Source organism: Lynx canadensis, chromosome D3, assembly GCF_007474595.2.
Source record: "Lynx canadensis isolate LIC74 chromosome D3, mLynCan4.pri.v2, whole genome shotgun sequence".
Taxonomy (NCBI): domain Eukaryota; kingdom Metazoa; phylum Chordata; class Mammalia; order Carnivora; family Felidae; genus Lynx; species Lynx canadensis.
Window position 1 is genome coordinate 10,187,816 of NC_044314.2, and position 25,306 is coordinate 10,213,121.

Genomic DNA, 25,306 nt, shown 5'->3' on the forward strand with positions numbered 1-25,306 from the left:
TAAAATGCACAGATGTTAAACAGTTGAATGAAATATTTCAAATGTCTCCATTCAACTTTGTCAAGATACTGAATGTTTTCATTCCCACAGAAATTTGCCCGACCCTTTACAATCATTTTCCTCTGTGCCCCAGAGGCAATCATTTTCCTGATCCCTTTCATCAGACATGAATTTATCTTGAAAACCTTAAATTTAGTAACATCTTAGTTATTTAATGCTGTGAAAATTTGATTTCCTTCTGTAATATTCTGTAAATATGAGCTTCTTTCTTCCTTGGTGAGTTCTACCCGTTCTACTAGTTTTTCATCACAGCTAAGAGTCATGAAATGACAGAAGCAATGGATCAAATGCATATATATGTATATATAAAACTATATATAAAGTTTAGATTTATAGTGGATAGTCTCATCTTCTGAATTTAAGGGTAAATAGAAAAAAATCATTGGGGATAGTTTTGTTTGGTGAGAGTAAGCTAATGTTCATCAGAAACACGCTGTCTAAAAGACTCATCCTTTATGTCTGAGGAATAGTGTTGTAATTCTGTAATACGATGCTAAATAAAATTTGAAATTTTATAAAAGTATAAGAAAAAGAGCTAGAAAGGGAAAGCAGCAGCTTCATTTGCAATAATGTGAAAAATTATATATATATATATATATATATATATATATATAAACAGAAAGCTAAAGCATGAACAAATTAACTTCCTACCCCTGTGAAAGAAACGGAATTTTTGGAACCTATTAGGCTATGTGTATATATGGTATGTATATGTTTGTTTCTTTTTTAATTTTTTTTTCAACGTTTATTTATTTTTGGGACAGAGAGAGACAGAGCATGAACGGGGGAGGGGCAGAGAGAGAGGGAGACACAGAATCCGAAACAGGCTCCAGGCTCTGAGCCGTCAGCCCAGAGCCTGACGCGGGGCTCGAACTCACGGACCGCGAGATCGTGACCTGGCTGCAGTCGGACGCTTAACCGACTGCGCCACCCAGGCGCCCCGGTATGTATATGTTTTAATACACAGTATCAGACTAAATGGATAGCTCTGGACCGGATATTTGCCAGAAGCCAGATACCCAAACCTGAAGTCCCTATCAAACACTTGGAAATTGGGTGGGGAATTTCTATGCACTGGAGAATATCTAAAATTAAAACAAAATCCCCTTACTCCCCTTACTCTTGTGATTTTGTTTTACCTTTTTAACACAATAGATGCTGCTGCGTTATTGAATACCAAAATATGATATATTCTTGCTCTCACTCTGCTATCACAAGTGGGGAAAGCAAGCTCAGAAAGAAAGCTTGCACACCACTCTGGAGGATTTTTTTTTTTTTCCTAGAGTCTACTCAGTACTCCATTTAGACATTAAAAAATATATATCATGTTTTTTTTCAGAGTTGTATTCTTGTATATGTAAAGGGACTTGGATAGAAATGCTTTGTCTGTGTTTTGGCCGGGGTCGCAAAGGTTAAAGCTGGTGCACCCAGTGACAATATCTATGTAACCTAAAGCAAGGAACTGGAGGTTAGCAATCTAGTTTCACCCTGCTGGTGATCACCAAGTGAAGTAAGTCCGTCCTGAAGCGAGGATTTCTTTGGAAAAAGTGTTCCATGTGCCGTACGTCCCCACAGCCTTTGCTGTGCTTGGGGGGGAACAGAAGAGGCACCTTTCCCTTTGCCTTAGGCTAAGTGGATGGCTCTTCAAGGTAAACACTTATAGGATCTGACAGGTATTTCCTGGCATTTTGGCCTGAGTTGACAAAGACAAAAATTGTCGGAACTAGCCGTGGGACCAGGTGTGTGAGATTGCTTTGGGCAAAGTGCACCTGGGAGAGGAAGCCCAATCTTGAATCCTAACCAGAAAATTAGCTAATGCAGTGATTTTCATGGCCTGATGATTTGACCAGCAGCATCGGTACCACAAGGAAACTTGTGAAAAGTGCAAAGATTGAGACCCCCATCTCAGTGTTCGTTTTTGTTTTTGTTTTAATTGAAAGCGTGTGATTAACAGACTTTCCAGGTGATTCTTACTCTTGGTAACACCTGAGGACCACGAGGCTGCGGAAATGCCGCTGGCCTGGTGAGGTTCTGCGTGGGGAGGCCCGCCCGTGGCCCGATGCACAGAGAGGAGACAGTAGGTTGCATCAAGAACATGGATGTCAGAAATCCAGCGGGAGGCGCTCTCCCAGGGAGGGACCCAGGGCACAAGACCCAGCAGTTGTGCATCCACAAATTCCCGAGGACCAGCTCGAGATTACACCGCACTGGCCTTTCCCCTAATCCTACCCCAGAGCCCAGCTCAACCTCGGTGATGGAGGTGGTTCTCTCTCCTGGGTACACCTCACGACCAAAGTCCTGAGGAGCTTTACAAACACTTACACATGGTAAATTGAAGTTGAAACTATGGGCGGAGTCCTGTTAATTCTGATGTAGTAAGTGGAAAATGCCCTGGGGGTAGCAGGAAGGTGACCTGGTAAAGACAGAGGAGAAAGAAGAAAATGACCTTATCCCATTCTCTGTACCTTACAGTACCCCAGCCTGAGGATGGGGTTGAGGGTAGGAGGAGGGAGCTTTACTAAACAGAGCTTTCATATTACTGACTTCATTAATATTTTTATTCACTCAACCAATACTGGTGGAGACACTCTTGTACAGTGTTGGGGATAAGAAGTGAATGAAAAGCCGGTATCGGTGTTCTCCTGGAGCTCGCATTCCAGTTGAATAAGGGAGATAATAAACTAAGAAGAAATATTAAGTGGAGCCAGGGAATAAAGACGGCATGATCTTGCTATCACTCAGACTGGTCAGGAAATACCTCTCGGACTGAGAGGGCTGACATTGGAGAAGAAACCCAAATGAAGTCAGTCCTAAATAAATCAGAACGTTATGGCGAGTGTAAGAGTCTGACTTTTATCATCTTTGAACACCCGGGAAATCGATGGGACTTAGCCTGTGATTTCTTTCAAGGGCATGAAGAAACTGACAAAATGATTTTAGCAGGGTGTGTTGGGAAATAGTAAAGTTATGTCCTACTTACAATTTATACAATATGGCTCATTCAATAAAAAACTGCTGCGTATATTTGATGCACCTGCATCGTTATAAAAGAAGCCACTCTTGTTTTAAACACAAACAATAAGAAATACTCTGCTGAGGCTTTTTAAATATCTTTTTTATGACATTTGTGAAATAAGTATAAGATATTGAATTATACAGCTCCAGTCAAGTTTGTATTCATTTTATAAATAAATACTGTGTGCTTACAGTGTGCTCAGTACTATAACGGGCACTATGGGAAAAATATGTTTTAGTCCATGCCTTCAGGAAACTCATTTACAACAAGGGGCACATTTAATGGAAGAAACTAGATCTTTTAATTCATTGCATGATTATTTATTAACCGTCAAGGGTTCTAGCATAGATGACCAAAACCAAAATCGGATAAGAAAGGAAAAACTTTATATCAGCGTGACCTCTTCTCCACCTTCTAGCAGTTAGCAGATAATATATATGTTACCAGGACTTTGGTACTTGATTGGAAAAACGAGACCAAGAGGGAATACTAGTAGGAGGTAAGGTCAGAGATTTATTAGTAGTTTTGAGTTTTTGAAAAGAGATGGCCTAAGGATTCATCAAGGAAACGGGAAAGTAAAGTCTGAGATTGGCAATCTCTTTATGTAAGGATCATGGTCTTGACTCTTTATGTGACTACTGTATGAAGACGAGGTTATATATGTAGTCTCTGCCCTCATGAATCTTACCATATTAAAATTAAAAAAGAAATGCTGCACATGTAGTTCATATTATGAACATGAGGTCTAGGACCAGAGTCCCTGTAATTAAATCTCAGCTGCTTTGTCTATTGGTTTTATGACTCAATTTTCTCATCTGTAAAGTGGACGTTCATAACAGTCCATAACATAACAGTTCCTACCTCTCAGTATTATGAAGATTAAATGTGTTAATACTCGGAAAGGCCTCAAGAAAATGTATGGAATATTGTCACTGTCCACTCAACATCAGCTAAGGTAACATAATTAGGATCATTTAAAAGATTAGAATGAGATGATACATTTTAATTCATCTGAAGGGTGTCTCCAGGGATAAAACTTCAGACTTGGTGGACTGAGGCATGAATTGAGTTTGCCTAACAATGGAAAGAAACCAGTTTGTTTTTTTTTTTTGTCTAAAATTCAATGACACGATGGAAAGTAGAATGAATCTAATGAAGTTAAAAATCAGAGGAGACCACGGAAAGGTTTGAAGCATGGGATAAATCCAGTAAGATGATGCTTTTGAAAGACGACTTTGGTGTCCGTGTGGATAAAGGTTAGAATTGGACAAAGTTAGGAGTGAGGACAACAGTGAGGAAGCAATGAGATAGTTATACACGGTGACATGTTGGTGGGTTACAGAAAAAACATCCCGGAAGGTTGGGGGGGGGGGGGGTGGTTGTTTGCCAGCGGTTGAGATGCAGGAGTTTATGGGGAGAGAAAAGTCACTAGTCATGACCAGATTTCTCAACCAAGCTTCTGCATGGTTGCTGCTGTCTGAGGGAGTCTTGGGGGAAGCTTCAATAAGTGTCAGAAGTCGTTTTGGACCTGATAGTTTTAACTCTGACCTTACAGTTAGTTTTCTCACTCAGCCCCTCGCAACTTCCTGTTGGCTGAATTGTATCTATTCTCTCCCCTACTCCTTGACACCATCTATAGATATCACTAATTACTGTATGTTGAAATTCTTGGTAATACTGCTTTTTGGCCTCTGATTTTTATATCAAACTTCTCCTGCCTGTCTAATCTTTCACACTAGAGAAATTTAGAGGATTTTACTAATAAGGAAATCGTAACATTTTTCCATCTGTGTGACTTTGAGTACGTTACTTACATAGACACGTTTTGGTTTCCTTATTTCCAACATGGAGAAAATAAAATAATAATCTCTCTCCTTGGTTGGCGAAAATTGAATAAAAAATTATGAAGTGATTAGAAATCTGTTCTGGCACAGTAGCAATGTTAGTTATTAAATATAAACATGAATGTATCTTATTTTTTAATGCAATTGATGTTATTGAGAAATTTGTAGGGGTGCCTGGGCTGGCTCAGTCAGTGGCGCATGTGACTCTTGATCTTGCGGTTGGGACTTTGAGCCCCACGTGGGGTGCAGAGACTACTGAAAAAAAGAAAATATTTTTAAAAAAAGAAAAAAAGAAACTTCTGAAAATTTGGTAAAACCACTTTAAGCTTAAATGCTAGGGAAAGAAGCGTTTAAAAATTGGATTTATAGAGAACTGATGCTGCAGGATCTGAAAACAGGAGATTAAAACTACTATGGTTTGGATCACAGCAGAGGGGAAAAATTAAGCCAGAATCACAAATGGATTCCATACAAGATAAATAAATGAGGAACTTTATACCCATCCTATACGTAAGCTATACATATTTTAGCCAAGGGACTTGATCTAAAATATATTAAATTTATATGATTTAATTATTATTGAAAAATTTAATGTGTATTTATTTTTGAGAGAAAGACAGAGCGTGAGTGAAGTAGGGCAGAAAGAGAAGGACACACAGAATCTGAAGCAGGCTCCAGGCTCTGAGCTATCTGTGCAGAGTCCAATATGGAGCCTGAACCCACCAACCGTGAGATCATGAACTGAGTCAAAGTCAGACACTTAACCGACTGAGCCACCCAGGCGCCCCATGATTTAATTATATTTTAAAGTTTATTGATTTATTTTGAGAGAGAAAGCATGAGCGGAGCAGGGGTGGGGAGTAGGGGAAGGGAGAGAGGAGAGAGGGAATCCTAAGCAGTCTCTGCTGGGAGCACAGACGTGGGGCTTGATCTCACGAACTTGTGAGATCACGCCCTGAGCTGAGAACAAGAGTCGGACACTTAATCAACTGAGCCACCAGGTGCCCCTAATTTAATTATTTTTAAAATTATTGGAAATCGTAAAGAGCAAAGATCTCTCATTCTACCACTCGCCTTTATCTGCCTCATTCCTGTTCCATCTTTGCCTAATGTTTGTGCAAGTGGTCTTGCTTAGCGTAAAAGTGGGGTGAATTAGATGTAAACATAACAACCCAAGAAACAGTGATGATTGACTTCTGAAACCAATTGTGCATGGAAGAATATGACAATGGAGAACGGACAGTAAATGATGCTACAGGTACAGTGAAAGGCCAGGAGTTTGTGATTAGTTCAACCTATATTCCTATCGTAACTTTCAGCTGGTTACTTACTGGCTGTGCAACTACGGGTCAGTTCATTTAACTACCGGGTCCCTCCGCTCCCTTCCATGCTCCTCCTCCTCTTTCTCTCTCTTTTTCTGTGTGTTCTTTTTCCTCTGCAATGACCGTCTTGCTGAGTTGCTGAGGCAACTATATGTACACCAAGTTTTGACAAATGGCATTTCTTGGTGATGCTAAAAGAGTTGCTTTTATTTGAAAATATGTAAAAGAAGATTTCAATGTCAAGACAGAGAAAATAGACATAAGATGAAGATTTTTCTGAAAAATATTACTCATAGATTATGTAATTGGAACACTTTTTTACAGTCTATTTTGAAAGTGTTTTTCTACATCCATCTTTCTTCCTCAAACATGCTGATGACTCATGTAGCAGAGATTTAACAATGCAAATTAGTACACAAAGATTTAATCAGAAAATTCTCTAAGCATACCCATCTATTTTATATAAGAAAAGAAATGAATACATAATCTAATTAAATGTAGAGCCAAACAATTTTTTCTTGGTTTTTTGATTTTACTGACTTCTGAACAACATAGCATTAGAGCTAGAATTAATATCACATTATAACTAAGTTAATTACAAGACCAACAATAACAAAAAACATTAGTTATAACAAAAATATTAATTCTGTTCGCATTGAAAATATTGTAATTTATTTTTTGCCTTGAACAGAATTCTAAGCACTATAATTATCGGAAGCTTGTTTTGTCAAAAGTGGTATGAAATTTGTTTTCATTCTTTTCAATAAACACTTTGATTTGAATAGATTTAAAAAAAATTTTTTTAACGTTTATTTATATTTGAGACAGAGAGAGACAGAGCATGAACGGGGGAGGGTCAGAGAGAGGGAGACACAGAATCTGAAGCAGGCTCCAGGCTCTGAGCTGTTAGCACAGAGCCCCACGCGGGGCTCGAACTCACGGACCGCGAAACCATGACCTGAGCCGAAGTCAGCCAGTTAACCGATTGAGCCACCCAGGCACCCCGATTGATTTGAATAGATTTTAAACAAGGTTTTGCATATATATTTTCAATATGTAAAAAATTGGATGAATACTCTGATAATAAAAATAGAAAAGTGTAATTTTGATGAAATCAAATGGAATGAAGTTGAAGCATAATATATGTGCATTTTATTGAAAATTCCCAGTTATTATGAATTTTGAGATAATTAAGCCATATAATATAAACTGTGAAGGCAGCAGCAGAAAAAAGCAATTAAACTTACTGTTGTCTACAGTACAAAGTGTTTGCATGATTATGGGGGTTAGAATAGAGGAAGCAGGAGAGTGTTCATGGATTTCTTTTGGCTCTAGCATCTCCTCACATTTGAGAAATGAACTCTTCAGTGTGACAGTTTTCAAAGCTATTGTCTCACCATACATCTTGTCTCCTTAAGTGCCACACCACGAACAGAACTGCATTATATCCAGGGAGGATGTTATTTACTTTTACAGCAATGGTCGCTCATGGTAACACTGGCATTTGACCTCATGTGTTTTGATCCCATGTTGAGAATTATATTCTCTACAAAATGTTAAATTTCCATAGGGCTGCCATATTTTAACTGAATGTGCTGTAGGTGAGGATCTTTTATGAGAGATTGTTGTATATTACTTTGAAGGAGAAAACAATAATCTGTTCCAAGATCAGCTGAGGTACATTAACATTTACAAGAGTTTCTTTGAGCAGATTCCGAATCCAATTGGACATGCCAAGGGGCGCCTGGGTGGCTCTGTCGGTTGGGCGTCTGACTTCGGCTCAGGTCATGATCTCACGGTTGGTGAGTTCGAGCCCCGCATCAGGCTCTGTGCTGACAGCTCGGAGCCTGGAGCCTGCTTCGGATTCTCTCTGCCCCATCCCCACTCACGCTCTGTCTCTCTCTGTCTTAAAAATAAATAAAACACTTTTTAAAAATTAAAAAAAAATTATGTCCAATTTTAATTACCGGGTCCACACTACTGTGTAGAAAGTGGGTAAGTATGCTTGGGACAGGAGCTGGGGAAGGCTTTTACAGGGCAGATGCAGAAATAAAGCAGCTTGGCTACAGCTCTAGTGGTTGTCGTATTTGGAAAAATCTGGTGGACTATTTGTAATTAATTATCTTCAGTTTTGCTTTCCCCAGCACAAAAGCATACACAGGAATTGACTCTGGCTTAGGTTCCAGTTTGCTTACTTAAGCTACCAAGACATTAGAGCCATATAAGTCTAATTAATTACACATAAGTTGTCTAACACACGGTGAAATTTTTAAAAAAGTGTATTTTTTAATCGTTGTCTTATTTTCAGTTTGGGTAATGTTTTCTTCCTATTTTAAATGAAGAAACTAAACCTTATTCTCTTGGTCTGGGACTTTCTGATTTTTCTGAGAATATCCATTCAGTAGATGTTTATATGGTACTCCTAATATAGATACATGACCATTAAGATTTATATGATTAAGAAATAAAACAAGTGAAAGTTTTACTTATAACTCACATTTATTTTTTAGTGATATTAGCATATATCTAACTTAAAAGTCTGTACACGTAAAATGACTTTGAATTGAAATCTACAATATTCCATTTTAGGATAGATCAGAAATTGAAAGTAAAGACTGAAAACAAACAAACAACTAAACAAAACAAAAGAAAACAAAAACAAAATCCATGCTGCTGAAGGGCTGATGTGTTAAGAAAAAAAGACCCAGTGAATTTTACAACGTCCCTGCCAGATTTACAGTCTTGGAGTTCACCAGTGGTGTCTCTAAAAAATAGCAGCCAATTGGCTGTGTTCTGCCTGGTTATTTTCAACCCTTGTCCATCTTGTTCAGATAGAATGCCTGCCTGGCTTCTAGGCTTATTTTAATGCCCTTGAAATACTGAAAGTGATGGCATTCTGCAATTGCTGTCTCATTTCAGTCCAGTGACACTCAAATTTCCCACTCTTCTGATCTCTGTTCCAAGCCTAGTTTCATGACTTTTGGAAAAGAGTAAAAGGAATTCTCTTAGCACAAAGGTAGCATCACTTCCCTTTTAGCGTGATGGCCATGGTTCAGGGCTATGATTATTAATTTCATAGAATTTTCAGTTCCTTGGTCTCCTACTTCTCAAAGTTGGAAATCATTTATGTCATGTCATTAAAAAAAAATACTCACTTCCTGCATGTCTAGCAGTTACAGCACAGATCTGTGCAAATGTAAATTAAGTTTACAGTCCTCAGTGTGCCCTTTCTCCTTTTATTTTTTAGGAGAAAAAAATAAAAAGCTGGTTTCTATTTGTGCAGTGCTCAGCTCTTTGCTCTATTGTTCTTTCCTTCTCATCACTGTTAAGTGATGTTGGAAGTAATTACATCCCACCCTCTCTTTTGGCCAGGAAGCAGTTTTCAGATAGAGGACAGCTTGAAAAACATTCACCATTACACGGAAATCCTGTCTCAATGATACCCTCCGTGTAGTGGTATTAGATTTTCTCCCTGTGCCTGGTGAGAGCAGCTCAGACTACCTGGTTAATCATCTCATGCCTATTAATGTGTTAGCCACACAAATGTGTCTTTATCCTACATTTTATATCCCAAATCAACCTGCCACCCCTGAAACACCTCTAAGATCACATTACTCTCTCCCCGGTCTCAATTCCTATAGTGCTTATGTCTGGTGACATTCAGTTTCCCCCTGTGATATATTCACAGGTGTGGAAGATGTCTGGGCAAATGATATCCCAAGACTTCTGTAAAAAAGAGCTACTTCTTAAAGATCCATATGGCTCCTGGAGCTGAGCTATTTGTAAAGTGTTTTGTACAGAGTGTCTCTTAATACATTTTCAATTGAATTTAATTGCACTCAGGAAGCATGGTGTTTTTAATATCACTCACTGGGAACTAAACATTAGAAGTAGGTTAATAAATGAAAATGCCCAAGGCAGTGTTAATTTCCCCTTCCTTCGGGCAATGTGCAAATTCTGCCCTTAATCATATTTTATTGTGCTTGACTATTTGTTTTGGTTTTCCCCGATGGATGGTGAATTTCTGGAGGACATGAGACTGGGGCCTGATTTCTTCTTCTCTCTCTCTCTGTTTTCTCTTTATTTCTATATTCATTCCGCACACTGGCACACTGCCTACATGAATGTAGTGTTAAATACCTCTTGAATGAATGATTAATTTAAATTTTAAGCATGAGTCTAAATATTTAAGTTCTCACTGTGCATTCCATCTGTCATGCCTTTGTTTACAACTGAGAGAAGAGCCAGTCAGCAGCACAATTATTAATAAACACAATGTCTCTTTGCTTCTGTCCTCACCCGGATAAATCTGAGTTGGAAAACCTGGCAAGTGACAAATAGAACAAGAGGTGGTCCTTGTCATTCTCCTGAGATTATGGATTCTAGAGACTACTGGCATCTGTGGGGGATTCTCTTTTTCTTTAAATCTGCTCCACTCTCCTCGGGTCTTTTTATGTCTTCCTAGGGAGGACAGATCGCCAATCCCCACACTTCATTCTCTTATTCGCGTAACAAAGGTTTATAGAATTTCTAGTATTGGCTAGCTGTTATATGGGTCGGGGGGTGACAGCTAGTTTATAACAAGACAATGGTGTCCTCTGCTGTCATAGTCAGTGTAGGTTAGTGACAACCCACATATTTCTGTGGCTCGGTTTATCAGGCCATTACATTACGGCAACAGATACCAGCTCTTTGAAGCAGGTAATAACATCCATATTTCACACAGGAAAAAAGTGAGTCCAAAAGAGTTTCGCAGACTGGGTCATGGCAGAATACCCAGTTGCTCTGATTTGACTTCTAACCAGTGGAAATTCTGTTTTATTTTATGTCATTACACGATGCCACTTCAGTTTCATGACTGTTTTCTTCAGAGGCTATTATAGTCTTTTACCATTTTTACTTTCCCATAGTTGGACTAATTTTTATGAGTTGGTACTTTTTCCCCCCAAATTCTTTGTCTTTAATTGTGTTCTGAATGCCTATGTTAATAGATATTTGAGATGTATAGATGAGTGAAAACAAACAGGCAAATGACAAATAGACAATCAGGTGAATACAAGGATTTAAAAGAAAAATCCACATCAATACATACTATAATAGATGCATAGAGGAGTAAAACAAACACTGACCGGATATGATGTTAATTGAAAAGTAGTAGCAACGACAGTGACTTCACCACGAAGAAATGAATGAATGTATGCCATATGCGTTCACTACTTCATTTTATCCTCACTCAGTCTTGTGCTATTAGTATTGTGATTCTCACTGGCTTCCTAAGAATCTTGACGATGCAGAGATCTTAGTTTACTCGTTTTAACAAAGCCTACAATATGAATAACCACAGGGGTGCCTGGTAGGCTCAGTCTGTTAAGCATCTCGATTTCACCTCAGGTCACGAACTCCTGGTTCTGAGATCAAGCCCCACGTGGGGCTCCGCACTGACACTGTGAAGCCTGCTTGGGATTCTCTCTCTCTTCTTCTCTCTCTGCCTCTCCCTGCCTCGTTCTCTCTGTCTCTGTCTCTCTCTCAAAATCAATAATAATAAAACAAAAAGAATAACGACAACACCTCAAACCTTTGGTACAAGTAATATTTATTAAGGGATTTTAAGACTCAGGGTATGTATTTTGTTTTAATCCCATGATTTACTGTACTTTCCTTTATTACTTAGCTAGGTGTTCTGTACATGGCAGTTTCCTATATTCTGCTAAGGTATATTTCCATTAAACAAAAGTGGAAACCATGTTGGATATATGAATTTTTTTTTCATAAAGCTCTGATTCCGAAAAGGCAGAAATAAAACATGTGACAAAATGATATAAAGGGCCAAAACATTTATATGTCCAGGGGTTGGGCAACATTAACATGATGATTGATTTTACAAGTCAACCGGATACAGGTAAGGGATGCCCAGATATCTGGTATAACATTATTTCTGAGTGTGTCTTTGGTGGTGTTTTCAGAAGAGATTAGTGTTTGCATTGGTAGACTGAGTAAGGAAGATCGCCTTTACCAAGGTGGGTGGGCATCACCCAATTGTCTGAGAGCCTGGATAGAACAAAGAGGCAGAGGAAAAGCAAATTTCTCTCTGCTTGAGTTGAGACATCCCTCTTCTCCAACCCTCTGACACTGGTACTCTTGGTTCTAAGAACTTGGATGGAGACTCACACACCTGGTTCTTAGGCCTTTAGACTTATAGACTGAATTACACCACTGGCGTTCCTGGTTTTCCAGTTAATAGTTGTCAGATGCTGGGCTTCTTTGTCTCTACAATCACATGAGCAGATACCATATAATCTCTTTCTCTCTCGATCTCTCTCTCCCCCTCTTCAGATATACGCAAGTATTGCCTCTTCTCTTCTGTGTTATTGGATAAGAAGTATTATTATTTGATTTATTCAAATGGAAATAATAAAAAGGTGAAGATCTTAAACTACTGTATTCTCCTTGAAGTTAAATCTACTATTTTCACTGTTCCTTTTTTTTTTTTCCAGTACAATATCTGTTCACTATAAATCATTCTCAATCAGAATAAAGTAGTTCATACTTGGGCAGGTATACCTCACAATATTGGAATGAACACCCATAATTCTCTAAAAAAAATCACATATTTTTACATTATTATTTATTTCTTTTGAGAGAAAGAGAGAGAGAGCAGGGGAGGGGCAGAGAGAGAGAGGGAGACAGAGAATCCCAAGCAGGAATTATGTTATTTCTTCCAAAACAAATCTACCTCTAATTTTCACAGATTTTTCCCTACTTATTTACCACTTCTTTTGTAACATGGATCAAAGTATAAATAACCAAGTGTTCTATTTCACATTCTATGTGAAATTTCTTTATCTGAATGGCCTGATGAGAGCAGAAAATCTTTATCTTGATAGATTTCTTTTTTTTTAATGTTTATTTATTTGTTGAGAGAGAGAGAGAGAGAGAGAGAGAGAGGGAGAGCGTGAGTGGGGCAGGGGCAGAGAGAGGGAAAGAGAGAATCCCAAGCAGGCTCCAAGTTGTCAGTGCAGAGACGGACTCCATCTCAGGAGGGCCTCAGTCTCTCGAACTGTGACGTCATGACCTGAGCCCAAATCAACAGCCGGCCACTTAACTAACTGAGTCACCCAGGTGCCCCTTGATAGATATCTTTATCTGAAAATCCTATAATTGGTAAAGAACCAAAAATTATTATAAAAAAATAGGTATCAAGGAATTAGCTTTGCCTATATATTTTTTTCTGGTTTCTTACTCCTTCCCTTCTCCCCCACTTTTCCTCAAGGTTGAACTTTCCTGCAACAAGGAGCTAACAAACGATACTCAGACAGCTCAGCGGATGTGAATATGGTTCCCAACTCCTGTCAATTCTCATTCCAAAAAACCCCTTTGATCTGTCTTTTTTGCATTCTAGTGTCTGCACTCTAACATTTAAGATTCCCTTAACCCCAACACACGAATATCTATTGCCTTTCAAATCAAGTCTCAGTGCCTTGAGCTTGTGCTCAAACATCTCTTTGAACTTGCATCACTTGTATTTCTGGTCCAAAGGCATCTTTTACTCAAACTATACCATTCTTTTTTCTTGATATTCTGAATTTTGGCTTTTTTATTTTTTCTAAATTGAACAATCTTGCTTAATTCTCACATTTGCATCCTAATTCTTTCTTTTTTAAAGATTTTATTTTTAAGTAATCTCTACCCCCAACATGGGGTTCAAATCCATAATCCCGAGATCAAGAGTCACATTTTCAACCAACTAAGCAAGCCAAGTACCCTGCATCATATTTATTTCTTTGCATATGTTTCCCCTTCCACCTAGATTGCAAGAGTTTGGACAGATAACCTGTCTTCAACTCTCCCTGGAGGCATTTCACCTCATTCTAGTAAAGATAGTTGATTGGGGTTTGATATCTGTATAAATAAAACAAAGGCTAGGAGTTCCAGGATGGCTCAGTTGGTTAAGTGTCCAACTGTTGATTTAGGCTCAGGTCACGATCTCATGGGCCATGAGATTGAGTTCCACATTGGGCTCTATGCTGATGGTGTGGAGCCTGCTTGGGATTCTCTCTCTCCCTCTCTGACCCTTCCCCACTCACACATGTTCTTTCTCTCTTTCAATATAAACATTAAAAAAAAACTAAAAAAAGATAGCTACCAAGATGGTCCTGCACACCCAATTTCAATGTCTGAGGAGGGGAGCTTTTGTCCATGATGAACCAGTGCTCTGGACACCAGCTGGTGTCCTGCAGCTAAATTAAATCCTGACACTTTCTACCAGAAGACAACAATAGATTCCACAGACTAAAGGCTCATTCCTATTAGGGTACCTCCCCCCAACTTCCAATGCCAATCACAAGCCTAGGTTGTCACCTCTGCTCCTGACTGTTTGGCTATAGATTGGGGATTCTTATGACCTTCCAGTTTGATTAATTTGCTAGAAACTCAGAGAAACACTTAACTTACCTGATCACTGTTTTTGTTTTTGTTTTTGTTTTTGTTTTTGCAAAGGGTATTAAAAGATATAAGTCAACAGCCAGATGAAGAGACACACAGAGGAAGTATGTGGGAAGGGGTGTGGAGCTTCCATGCCCTCTCTGAGAGTATCACTCTCCCTGTATCTCCACATGTTCACTAAACCTGGAACCTTCTGTCCTTCTGGGATTTATGGAGGCTTCATTACATAAGCAGCTCTCATTTAATCATTGGTCCAGACTCTCTTCCATGGTTAAGGGGGTAGAACTGAACATTCCAACCCAATCACTTGGCTGTTTCCCCTGGTGACAAGACTTTGGGTACATTCCCAAAAGTCACCTCATTAACGTATCAAAATACACCATCCCTCTCATCACTTAGGAAATTCCAAGAATTTCAGGAAACCTGAGCTAGAGACAGGGACGAAGACCAAATATATATTTCTTATTATAAGTCACAATACCACAGCCACTTTAATGCGGCACAAACACTTTTTTTGTAGGCCACTCATTATTTTATTCAATCGACATTAAAGTTGAATAATGGAATTCCATGTTAAAAGAGAAAGAAGATGTTGTCCAGAAAGCTAAAAATCTTTACCATATTCTAATCTCCCAAGCATTTCTTCCTTATCAGTTGGAATTGGTAAGTGGTTTTGTCAGTGGTTATTTCTAGCATTTTATACTGTTTCTATGAACAGTTGGGATTCCATTTGACTATGAGTCACAGAAAACCTGTCAATTCCTCCAACTGAGTAGAAGAATTTTGTTTTGTTTTGTTTTGTTTTTCCCCCTCACGGAGCTAGAAGTCTGGAGGTGGTCAAGGGGAAGGACGCTAAGGCATTTCTGGCCTTTTCTTCAAGGTTGCCAGATGCCTGCTGTAGCCATCATGACTGGCTGTCGTGTCCACGTTTCAGCAAGAAAAACAGAGAAAAACAAGAAAAAGAGATGACATTTATGCCCCAAAAGGAAAAAAAAAAAAGAAAAGAAAAGAAATCCTAGAGGTTCACAGCTGACTTCTTATTTCTCCTGATTAGAATATGGGGTGTGAACACTTTGAACTGCAACGAAGGTTGAGGAATGTCATTCCTCAACGTATAAATTGCTACACGGAACAAAATCAGTTTTGTTAGTAAAGGAGAAAAGGGGTCAGTGGATATTTTATAAGAGATATTTTAGTAGAGTCCACCTACTCTAATTTTGAACTTTTCCTTTGTAATTAAATGTATGGTCAAATGGATTAACACCAATATGCAAAAGTCAAAGAGGGTCCTAAAACTTATTAAAATTAAGCAAAGTGATTGTATCAAACTAGACTTGTAGCATATTTTTTAAGCTTTTTTTTTTTTTTTTTTTTTAGAACAGTTTTAAGTTTAAAGCAAAATTGAGCAGGAAGTACGGAGTTCCCACACCTCCATCTCCATACACAGCCCCTTTCTTAGGAGCAACGTCCTCCATTCTGCTCCAGAATGGTACATTTCTTACAACTGATGAAAGCACATCGGCACATTGTTCTGAAACAACCCTATAGTTTACGTAAGTGTCACGCTTGGTGGTGTGCATTCCGTGGATTTTCATAAGTAAATAATGACATGTATCCACAATTATTATACCATACTGAGTCATTTCACTGCCCTGATTATCTCCTGTAGACTTATTGATCACTCCTTCCTACCAAATCCCTGGGAACCCCTGATATTTTTACTGTCTCCATAGTTTCCCCTTTTTCAGAATGTCATAGAGTTGAAATTATACCGTACATCGTTTTTCAGTTGGGTTTCCTTCACTTAGTAAGATGCATTTAAGTTTCTTCTATGTGTTCTCATGGCTTGATAGCTCATTTCTTTTTAACACTGAATTATATTCTGTTGTCTGGTTGGACCACAGTTTATTCGTCTGTCACCTGCTGAGGGACAAACTTGGTTGCTTCCAAGTTTTGGCAATTATGAAACAAGCTGCTGTAAACACCCATGTTCAGGTTACCAAGCATCATAATGCGGCTCATATGACAAGAACATATTTAGTTTGTAAAAATTGCTACCTTGCTGTATTATGTGTTAAATATAACTTTAAGGGACTCTGAGTGTTGTCATTGTCTGATATGCATGCAGGGATTAAGCTCCATATCTAATCACCGGGTGGAAATTTCTTGAGTTATGTGAAAATCCCAAATTGAATTTTTCTGGCTTATGTTACAGTCTCATGATTCAGGAAGTGTCTAGGCATTTCCACATATTTTATGTAAGGGGCTCGATGTATCATCCCAACATATCATATACAGGGAAGTCACTTTGAGATACAAGTGTGCTACAATTTGTCCCAGCTCTCATATTTAAATAATATTGCTATAGAACATCTAATTACATATTCCTCAGTGGTATCTTAATTTCTATCTCCCTGAAGTTTTGCATCATAAAGTATTCACTGAATTACATAAATAAAGGTAAACAGTATATCACCAAGGAAATTGTATGAAATAAAATTTACACATGTGAATTTCTCACTGTTGTTAGAATGGAGTAAAATGCATTTGATTTCAAGATGTTCAAGCATATTGTTGCAGGGGTTCAGTACATACTGATTCAAACTGTACATCAGCAAAAAACATACTGTTCAGAAATGACCGTGTTCACTGATGGATTCCTATACCTGTGTCAAGATGCAAAGTAAGGACCAGTGTTGAAATATAGCAGAAATATTTATGGCTGTTTTGGTTGTATTTTCCTACCTCGTTTCAGTGCTATCGTGTGGGGAGATATGAAACTATAATGGCTTTTTTAAATAGTGAAATATTTGGTCTAGTTACAGGGTCAAAATTTTTCATGTTCTCTGTTGGAAATCAAAAGTCATGATTTCTTTCTCAGCAGTAATTTGGGATTTTTAAATTGCTTTTCATTTATTTTTCTAATTAAAAAAAATCTAATGTTTATTTATTTTTGAGAGAAAGGGAGAGAGACAGAGTGCGAGCAGGGGAGTTGCAGAGAGAGACGGAGACACAGAATCCAAAGCAGGCTCCAGGCTCCGAGCTGTCAGCACAGAGCCCGAGGTGGGGCTCAAACTCATGAACTATAAGATCATGACCTGAGCTGGAGTTGGACGCTTAACCAACTGAGCCACCCAGGTGCCCCTCTAATTTTTAATATATACTCAATTTAAACAATTAGAATGTTATTTCAAACCCACCCCAATTCAACCACAGTGGTAGAAATAAATACTCTTAACAGCTTGTGATGAATTCTAACAGTGTTTTCTATACAGACACATATATGTATTCACATATACACACACAAAGAGTTTAGGTATTTTTTACATGCTGTGACCTGAAACCTTGGATTAAAAATATACTGTGGAGGTCTTTCTATTTTATGACCAAATGTGTTATGTAAACATCATTTCCACATATATGAATATCTCTTGATTTATGTGAGTATTATCTATAAATGGACATGATGTTGACACCAATTTCTTTGACTATATATTCTTAGACTAACATTTAGTTTTAAAGGTACTTGTACTTTGTCAGAAAGATACTCAGAACTGTAATCATTCATCAAAACATCTATGTGTTTTAAAATTTGATGGATAACAACAAATCAGCCTGTACATGATTACATTAAATTTTAGCCACTAAAAGAGTAAAAAATAGACCTTCCATACACCTTCTACCCACCCTAGGCTTGCTGGATATTGTCAACAGTATTATTTTTGTTAATTTCGCAGGTAGAATATTATCCGTAAATTGTATTTTGATTTTCATTTCCATAATTATGGTTTATTTTTGAGCATCATTATTTTTATTTACTTTTTTAAATATTGATTTTTGAGAGAGAGACAGTGCGAGCAGGGGGAGGGGCAGAGAGAGAAGGGAAACGAGGATCTGAAGCAGGCTCGGAGCTAACAGCAGACAGCCCCATGCGGGGCTCCGACTCACAGCGAGGTCATGACCTGAGCCCAACACTTAACCGACTGAGCCACCCAGGCGCTCCTATTTTTATTTGCTTTTGTTTTTCTGTGACTTGCTTACTCGTTTCTTTTCTCATATAATAGTGTTGTTTGTTTGTTTGTTTTTTGTTTTTTGTTTTTTGTTTTTTTTTTTACTTTTTCATACTGCTACTATCATGAATATTAGCCATTATCTGATTCTGTGGTTTTGTCATATAAACTTTTATATAGCGTCTTTCCATAAGAAAAACACACTGCGGTTTATATTTCAGGTTAATAACAGTATGCTAAATTTAAGAGTAGACACTATAATGGAAAGTATATTTTCAAGCAATTCATTCATACAACAAATACTCAGAATCATTTTTATCAAAAACCCATTGGCCTATAGGTTACAGATAATACTGCAAAAGAATGCCCCTTAATTTTAAGGAGACCTACTGTCTTTCTCTGTCTCAAAAAAATAAATAAAGGTTAAAAAAAATTTAAAAAAAGGGGGCGCGTGGGTGGCTCAGTCAGTTGAGCGTCCGACTTCGGCTCAGGTCATGATCTCAGGGTCTATGAGTTCAAGCCCCGCATCGGGCTCTGTGCTGACAGCTCAGAGCCTGGAGCCTATTTCGGATTCTGTGTCTCCCTCTCTCTCTCTGACCCTCCCCCATTCATGCTCTGTCTCTCTTTGTCTCGAAAAAATAAATAAAGGCTAAAAAAATTAAAAAAAAAATAAATAAAAAGGAGACCTTGATATCATGAGGAAAACCGAGAATGAAACCAATAATGAACCTACTGACGTCAGGTAGAGGACTGAGGGATTGTAATGAGAATACATAGAGAGGACACTTACTGCACCAGAGAGGAGCATGGGTCAGGATGAAGATTCAGAACAACATTCCAAAGGAAACATTTTTGCAAAAATACAATGAATATTAAATGTGATCCAGTCATATTTTCATAATTCTGAAAGCAGTTCAGCACCTTGCCGTTTCTGTAGTAACTATTAAAAAGTTTTACAATTGTTTGTAAAATTATTTTTGTTATTGGAATGTCAATTTTTTAGAAAAATAAGAAATTGCATAAATAAAGTGCATTCAAATTATAAAAAAATATTAAAGATAAGCATTACAATTGGGGGAGTTTTTTGATGTTTATTTCTTTATTTTGAGAAAAAAAGAGGGTGGGAGAGGGGCAGAGAGAGAGGATCCCAAGCAGCCTCCGTGCTATCAGTGCAGAGCCCAATGCGGGACTGGATCCCACGAATCATGAGATCATGACCTGAGCTTTAATCCAGAGTCAGATGCTTAACCAACTGGGCCACTCAGGCACCCCTGGAATATTTTTAAACAACACGAAAAGTAAGCAAAAATTACTTCGATGAAAAAGTCACAAATTTTTTGTTTCGTTTTGTTTTGTTTTGTTTTGTTTTTGTTTTTGTTTTAAAAATTGGGGATTTTCTAAGTGGGCAATTAAAATATGTATATGACTGGGCACCTGTGTGGCTCAGTTGGTTAAGCATCTAATTCTTGATTTTGGCTCAGGTCAGGATCAAGGGGTCGTGGGATCGAGCCCATCATCAGGCTTTGTGCTGAGTGTGGAGCCTGGTTGGGATTCTCTCTCTCTGCCTCTACCCCTTTCCCCCGGCTCCTGTGCTCTCGTTCTAAAATAAATAAAGTGAAAAAAATTTTTAAAAGATGTATATGAGTAACTGGTAGAAGAAATTCCAAGCATAAGTGAGTTAAAAGTAAGTGTAATTTTCAGCAACTTCAACGATCTATTTCACAATTATTTTGTGATACAAAGATCTTTAGAAGGTATTATTAGAACAATACCTTTATTAGAAAAAAAAAAGTCTTAGCATCACGAAGCTACATTACTACATACCAGTATCTATATTTATAAATGCATCTCCTGAATTATTACCACTGATAAGGTGCCTAATACTTTGGACTCTTCTGAAGAAATATAAAATAAATTCTTAGAGAATGGGAGTGGAATCATGATATCATGTAAATTAATTGAGTGTGTGCATTCTTTAATTTGTGAATGTATGCAAATAAATCTATATAAACACCGTCTCAAATCTATAACAGTTAATTGCGTGTGGAGCAGAACTGAATATTATCCATTCTGAATCTGATACAGAGAATTTGATATAGAATTATGATATTATTTCACATTCTACTGATGCTGAGTTTCAATAAACAACTAAATTCAGAAGGTGTCATTTACGTTGATAGTGCTGATAAAATAAATTGTTACTGAAGAAGAAAATAATTTTAGCTTTAATTAAAGACTAAGCACAAAACAAATAATAACTCCTAATATTCTCATACTCCCTAGGAAACTAAAATCTGTGGACACATGCAATACAAATAAGACAGAGTTGCATGACTAGATGGTGACATAGGCCTGGGAAGTCAATCAAATCAGATATTCAGACCTCATGTGCATTACACATATTCCTTTTGCTGAGAAAATATGACATTTTTGGCAAGACATAGAATAATCTGTTCGCTCCTTATGGTCCCGTACTAAACTGAACAGTAAGTGATTGAAATATGGTGTCTCTGTTTATAAGTATTTTGAGGATTAAAACTAACTCAATTCAGGCAATTTATTAAGCAGGGATCATAATTTATGAAGGAGCAATAGATGTGACGTATAGATAAACTTGGATAGGCTCACTTCCTCTCCACACATCTTTTGGAAACAAACGTTTGAAACCTATGGGGGGTTGTAATGGATGTAACAATCATAAAACTTTGACTTGGGTTCCTCTTAAAATGTCTTTGAAGATAGAGTTCTGAATTAATTAACTAGGTAAAAGCATGATTCAGATAACATTTGAATCAGCTCCTCGATCTTCCTCAAAAGTTTGATTTAACAATTTTTCTCCTTCTGTCTGAAAGATTAACTGTGCTTAATATTTCCCAGCAAATTAGTCATCACATTTTTGTTGGATTTGGGTTTTATTTTTGTCTTTCAGGTGCATAAATCACACAGCTTATTAGCTGGAGAAGTCTTTGATGTCTTTAATGAACTCCAAGTTTGAAAACTGAAAATGAAATCAGATCGGCAGGCCTACTTCTGAAGATTTTTAAAATATTCTCTGGTAAGGAAGGAAAGTTGAAAAGATGGTCATTTGGCAATGCTGCCTTCAGAGAAATATGTCTCGCTGAAAAATGTGTGCCTTAGTACTTGGAAATGTGTTTGATAAATAGTCTGCTTTCATCAAAGATGTGCCCCATGTCTGCTGCCATGTCTAGAATTTGAAAACGGAAGTTGACAGCTTGCCAAACATCCGCCATCATTAAAATATTAACATGTATTTCTTAGGGTGCTGTTAAATAACCATAACTGAAATTACCTAATATACATACATAGGTACATACAAAATTGATAACCACCTTTTGTGATATATAAGTTATTCAGATAAATATTTGAGTTAAACAAAATAAAATATAAAATATATAGTATACCTCAGTTCATTTTAAAATTAAGAGTAGGATATTATATTAATCTTTCCCATGTTTTCTAAGCTTTTTAAAAATGAAAATCACAGAGGTGTAAAACATAGAAAACATCAGGGGCACCTGGGTGGTTCAGTTGGTTGTGTTCCAACTCTTGATTTTGGCTCAGGTCTTGATCTCATAGTCATGACATTGGCCTGTGTAGGGCTCCGTGCTGAGTATGGAGCCTGCTTACGATTCTCTCCCTTCCTCTCCCTCTGCCCCTCCCTCACTTGCACTCTCTCTCTCTGTCTTTCTCTCCCTGTCTCTCAAGAAAAATATAAAGAAAAAAAAAGAAATAAAACTTAGAAAACATCAGTAATAATCTAGCATCATTCCTGAACAACCTCTGTGCAGATCTGGGAACTAGACATAAGTGCCCAATGGGCACCAAGAGCATGAATATGGCCTAGAAGACAAACAATTCAGCTTGGTTTTAGTCACAAAGTGTCTCTTTCTACATCAAGCATTTCCATAGCAAACATCAAACTAGCAAACAAAATAAAGAAACAAACGAAGCTTGAAAACCTGGAATGGATGGAGTCCAGTGATTCTCAAAGTGGCTGTACAATGGAGTCATCCTGGGAAATTTTTTAAATTACTCAGGCCTGGTTGCCCACCTCCAGTGGTTCAAACTGGGTTGATCTTGGTTGTATCCCAGACATCTGTGTGCCTTTTCAGATTTGAAAATATTTGTAATTGGAGGTTGCCATTAAGTACTAATCCCATCTGAACTTTCTTATTTTTCAAATAGGACCAGACACATTTCAGCAGACAACAAAAATAAATATACACAATACAAGAAGAAAGAAAGAAAGAAAGAAAGAAAGAAAGAAAGAAAGAAAGAAAAGAAGGAAGGAAAGAAGAAACTGAGTTCACACACTCACATCAATTGAAATAAAATGAGTTAAAAATAAAACTAATTCAAACTTGACAGTTTATAAGTAGGAATATAAAATCAGATAATGTAAAGGGCTTAGCCACTAATAAATTTGACAGAAGTCGGGGAAAAAAAAGATACCTGATAATAGCCATCTGGGATCATTTCACATATTGTAATTATGGCAATCTCCTCTAAATTAGGTTTATTTTATTATCTTCCTGTCTTTTCTTTGTCTGCAGTCCTGGGACACAAGGGCTATTGAAAAAAATTATATATAATTATTGCAGTACTATCTCTAACATGAGAAGGAGGGGCTATTAAAGTAAAGACCCCAGCCCATTCTCCTAGGTTAAATAAATATGTGTCCTTCTCAGGGGCAGAGAAGGATAGATGCTCAAGAACCTCTCACAGGCTTTGCTGCTGTTCACAGCTCGTACTAAATGTGCTTAGTACTCACCCTCTTACACTCACACAAAGGGAACATGGGGGATTGCTCTATTTTTCCGTAGAATATAAGAAGTTTCAACTCCAAATTCTTAGGATATGATGGGCTGTAGCTCATGGTTCCTGGAAGGTTAGGCTGATGTTTGGACAGCAGGTCTCCTCAAACATTAATCTTAATAAGAATCACAGGGGGAGCTTGATACAATGTAAATGTTGCCTCACTAGTTATGGGATGGAGGCTGAGATTCTGTATTTCGAACATAGTCCCAAGTGATGCCAATGGTACCGGCACGTGACCAGACTTCGGAAGGAAATGGTTTCTTTGTCAGCGGTCCAAAGACGTCGTGGGGTTCGGTCCACATTCAGGTCCGTGCTTCAGCACTGTCGCCTGTGTGACAGAGCACACATCCACACCTCCTCGGGCATGCCTTACCATCACCCTCAATCGAGAGTCTTCAAACTTTCCTGCGCAATAATTAAGCAACTCCTCCCATCGTAGTCTTGTTAAGATCGTGGGACATTGATGGACATTGTACAGTCTAACACTCTGGAGCATATGGCCAGTGGTTGCTGGTGATGAAGTAGGACTGGCTCATCTAAACTGTACTGAACGATCCGCTGTCAGGGGACAGACACAGAGGAAAAATGAGCAGATCAGCAACTGCTCTGATGTGGCCCCTGAAAACCAGCTAGATTTCTCTAGGGTGTCAGAGTAGAGGCTGCCCACAAGCTTGTGGGGAAAGGTGAAACCTGCTCCACGGAAGAATGTCCCTGGCATAGGGATCCTAGGATGGACATGTGCCAGGCATGTGGCATAGGCCTCATCAGTCATGGTGACTAGACTATGCACATGCTCTATGTCTCTCATTGGTCACCTGTTGCATCTTTCCACCATCAGAGGAAATACTGGGTATTCTTTTGAAGGGAACCTTGAGAGCTACTTCTCACGTACTTGAGGGTTTTCCTCTTTCAAGACAACATCAAATTGGGCAATGAGGGAAACACGTGCCAGTAGAAATGGAGGTTTCAGGAAGATACATATTTGAATTGCTTTGGGCCCCAGTGTGGCCAGCATCTCCAGGGATAAACTTGAGGGCCAACAAAATAAATGAGGGGTTGCTATAGTAACCCTACGAGTTGGGGCCAGTGCTGAGACAGGGGCTGGGCCTGGAGACTGGAGGGTGAACCTATAGGGTAGGCATCAGAAAGGAACATAGGGGCAAAGGGCTGAGCAAATACGCAGATGATACCTGGGACCCATTAAGGTCACTCTGTTCAATAGAGGACACAGTCTTCAAGTCAATGACACTCTCCTTCCTGAGCCATCGTTGGTTGAGGCATCTTCAGGGAATCAGTCCCTCTCTCCCCATCCAGCTTAGGTGAGGGACAACACAGAACAAAGGGGGAAATGGGAGTATCCTTCACAGAACAGCTTCCAGACTGGTCTTAGGAAAGGGGAAGTTTCATAAGGGGAAACCCAGAAGAGATGTCACCGGCTCTCTCTCTCCAGAACCACTGGTATGTTCTGGGATCTGGGAGATGGATGGGGGGAAACCTGGGGTCTTCTAGAGCACCAGAAAGAACAGGTGTTGAGTTATTTACACAGGCTAGGATGTTCTCCATCTTCTTAATGCAATAGTTAGGACAATAATCAATATTGCTTGATGATACCCTCAAGTTACAGCCCTACCTTAAGGCAGCCTTTCCAAGGAAACAGCGCTGGGAGAAGGAAGCCCAAGGGGATCCTCTCGTGGAGAAAGAGTTTAACCCTAGTTGCCTTTCTAACTTCTAACCCACAAGGTCTTTGAAAAATATCAAGACGTTATTAGTTAT

The 25,306-nt window shown here is 38.4% G+C and overlaps 1 pseudogene; it reads right to left on the reverse strand.

The window, feature by feature from the left end:
- Positions 1–16,264, reverse strand: part of LOC115527989 — a 98,681-nt pseudogene extending 82,417 nt beyond the window's left edge.
- Between the last annotated feature and the right edge of the window lie 9,042 nt (positions 16,265–25,306).